The sequence below is a fragment of the Lathyrus oleraceus genome, chromosome 4 (assembly GCF_024323335.1).
Source record: "Lathyrus oleraceus cultivar Zhongwan6 chromosome 4, CAAS_Psat_ZW6_1.0, whole genome shotgun sequence".
Lineage (NCBI taxonomy): Eukaryota > Viridiplantae > Streptophyta > Magnoliopsida > Fabales > Fabaceae > Lathyrus > Lathyrus oleraceus.
The window spans coordinates 204,045,520-204,049,607 of record NC_066582.1 but is presented as its reverse complement, the minus strand read 5'-3'; positions in this window follow the sequence as shown (position 1 = coordinate 204,049,607).

The following is a 4,088-nucleotide window of genomic DNA, read 5'->3' as shown; positions in this document are numbered from 1 at the left end:
CATTGCTTCAGCTACCACGGTGACACCACTATTCTGCATAGTACTTTTATCATCTTGTTCTTTGGTATAAAATGTGTATCCATTAATCGCGTATGCGCTATAAGAAAAAACATGGAAACTTGGACCATATGCTAAGCATCTCAACCTTGCTGTTATTGAAGCGGGATCTGAATAATACTTTGAATAAATATGATCCTTAAACCAAGGTATAAAACATCGATTGTGCTCTCGTACTATCCAATTTTCATTTCTATTGGGATTTAAACCTCGGAGAACATCCTTGTGAATTTCAACATACGGCTCAACCTCATTCTCATTGTGCAGAACATACAAATGCACTTGATCCCGTTCGACCCTTGATACTGCCACGATTTTATTTCCAATTAGATTTTTTCCTTCTTTCTTTTCGACAAGCTGAGACTTGGGGAGTCCGATTGACTGAACATTAGACAAATATTCAGTACAAAACTCAATCGCTTCTTCAACAATGTATCTTTCAACCATACAACCTTCTGGTCGACTTCGGTTCTTCACGTACCCTTTTAATATTTTCATATAACGTTCAACAAGGTACATCCATCTCATATAAGCTGGTCCACACAATTGTGTCTCTTTCACAAGATGAACAACTAGATGTACCATTATGTCAAAAAATGATGGAGGAAAAAACATTTCAAGCTCACACAAAGTAATAACGATTTCTTTTTGCAACATTGGTAAGATCGCAGGATTGATCACCTTACTGCAAATTGACTTGAAGAAAGAACACAACTTAGTTATAGAGCTTCTTACTTTTTCTGGAAGAATAGAACGTATACCTATTGGGAGAAAATGTTCCATTATAACATGGCAATCATGGGTCTTTAAACTCTTTAACTTGAGGTCTTTCATAGACACAAGTCTTCTAATATCTGAAGAGTACCCTTCTGGAACTTTAACTTCACTTAGAAACTTACACAATGTTTTTTTCTCCTTTCTAGATAGAGTATAAGCAGCAGGCGGTAGATATGTTCGTTTTCCTTTCTTCAAGGGTCCTAATTCAGTTCTTATTCCCATCGCTATCAAGTCCTTTCTTGCCTTAAGGCCATCCTTAGACTTTCCTTGTATATTGAGTAACGTGCCAATAACACTTTCAAATACATTTTTTTCAATATGCATAACATCAAGAAAATGTCTCACATACAAGGACTTCCAATACGGCAATTCAAAAAAAAACTGACCTCTTCTTCCACCCACTTTTGACAAGTGTGTGGGCAAAAGGCTTGCCAAACTGAGTATCCAAATCTTTCACCTTTTCAAAAATTTGATCACCCGTCAATATAGGTGGAGCTCTGCCTTGTTCTGTCTCTCCATTGAACGCCTTTCTCCATCCACGGTAGTGATGATTTGAATTTAAGAATCTCCGATGACCGAAAAAGACATTCTTCTGACCAAACTCCAAGCGCTTCCAATCTGTTTTATCTTCACAAACAGGACACGCACATTGACCTTTTATGCTATACCCTGATAGATTTCCGTATGCTGGAAAATCATTAATTGTGCCAAACAACATCGCCCTCAAGTTGAAACTTTCTTTCCTATATCCATCATAAACCTCCACACCGGTCTCCCACAAAATCTTTAAATCTTCGATTAAGGGCTTCAAGTACACGTCTATGTCATTCCCTGGTTGTTTAGGTCCAGAAATCAACATAGACAACATCATGTACTTACGCTTCATACATAGCCATGGAGGTAGGTTATAAATCATAATAATCACAGGCCATGTACTGTGTGAGATACTCTGGATACCGTGTGGGTTCATTCCATCAGTAGATAATGCCAAGCGAAGGTTTCTTGATTCTTCTCCAAATTCAGGATAATCATTATCAATTTTCAACCACTGTGGTGAATCTGCCGGATGTCGATACTTTCCATCTATAATTCTTTCATCTGCATGCCAGGTCAAGTGTCTTGAATCGGTTTCACTACGAAACATGCGTCTAAATCTCGGAATAACAGGAAAATACCACAAGACCTTTGCTGGAGACAACTTATTCTTATATCGCGAGACACCGCATTTAGGACACTCATTTAACGATGCATACTCATTTCGAAACAAAACGCAATCGTTTGGACATGCATGTATCTTATCATAGCTCATGCCAATAGAGCACAACATCTTTTTGGTCTCATATGTTCGATTGGGAAGAACATTATCCTCAGGAAGCATATCTTTCAAAAGGGCTAATAACTCTGTGAAACTTTTATCCGACCACCCATTGCCCGCCTTTAAGTTGTACAACTTTAATACCGCAGACAATCTTGTGAATTTAGTGCAACCATCATACAAAGGTTTCTCTGCATCACTTACCAACCTCTCAAACATTTCGGGACAATCCTTAAGATCTCCTTCAAGTGCTTCTGCAATCTCTTCAACTCGATCACAATCGTATGTATCTGCGCCACTATAGTTTGAGGCATAGGTCGTACTATCCCCCGGTTCAACATTCTCGTTACTTTTCTCACCATGCAAATTCCAACATGTATAACTTCGATCAATTCCATGCCTCATTAGATGCGATGTCAACTGAACTGCGTCAACCCGTTTCCCATAACAACAACCCAAGCAAGGACATATCATTCTACTGGGGTCTTCGGCGTGCGCAACGGCAAACTTAACGAATTCTGATACCCCATTCTCGTACTCTCTCGACAATCGATTGGAAGACATCCATGTATTATCCATTACTAATTAGAATAAATAAAAAACAATTTCAGAAGAGAAACCAATTTCAGAAGATACTCTGTACAGGGCATTCATGTCTCCATTTACTCTATCAAATAACATCCATACCTAAACTTCTTAAGTTACTAGCTACGCTATGTACTGGTTGGCTGTTAATGAAGAATTCAAACACATTCGGACCTAGGGCTTGAAATTTAACGCATTGAAATTTAACATAGGGCTTGAAATTTAACGCATGTGCTATCAAATAACATCCATACCTAAAAACCAACCGTCAATTGCCTAATAAACCCAAACAAACGTAGGGCTTGAAATTTAACGCATGCGCTATCAAATTTAAAATGACTATGAATATTGAAACTTTACAGGTTGAAACAAACGTAGCATAGACAACAATAACATAAAACTGAAATGGGGCAAAGCTAAAACAAAGCAATAGTGCAAGAAATAGGGCAAAGCTAAAACGAAACAAACGTACCTTTGACTGGTAGAAGGAGGAAACGTCGTAGATCTAACAGAGGTGGAAGGAGAACGCCTTAGAACCCTAACGTGAAAAAGAACGAAAATAACAGAGAGTGAAATAACAAAACGCGCAGTATGTTATAATTTTAATGTTTACTAAAGGGGACCTTAGAGGGCGCTTGTGGAAAAAAAACGCCCTCTAAAGGGGGCCTAAGAGGGCGCTTATGGAAGCGCTCTCTAAGGCTTTCCAGAAGCGCTTTATAAGATGGAAATGCACATGGACTTATAACAGCGCTTTATTAAAAGCGCCCTCTAAAGTGCGCTGTCTATTGCTCCTTATTTTTTCGCTTCACTTTAGAGAGCGCTTTTGTAATAAAGCGCCCTCTAAAGTGCGCTGTCGTACATGGACTTAGAGAGCGCTTTCTTAGAAGCGCCCTCTAAGGGTATCCTTAGAGGGCGCTTTCATAAACGCGCCCTCTATTGGTGTCCCTCCATTTCCTCCTTATTTTTTCGCTTCACTTTAGAGAGCGCTTTTGTAATAAAGCGCCCTCTAAAGTGCGCTGTTGTACATGGACTTAGAGAGCGCTTTCTTAGAAGCGCCCTCTAAGGGTATCCTTAGAGGGCGCTTTCATAAACGCGCCCTCTATTGGTGTCCCTCCATTTCCTCATTATTTTTTTGCTTCACTTTAGAGGGCGCTTTGTTACAAAAGCGCCCTCTAAAGTGCGCTGTCTATTCCTCCTTATTTTTCTCTTCACTTTAGAGTGCGCTTCTTTAAGAAAGCGCCCTCTAAGGTGCGCTGTCTATTCCAGTTTTTGGCGTAGTGATAGGTTTGAGTTATCATAGTGGTTGATGTAAATCTCACCTCATCCTTAGTGATTGGATTATAAGTCTTCCATA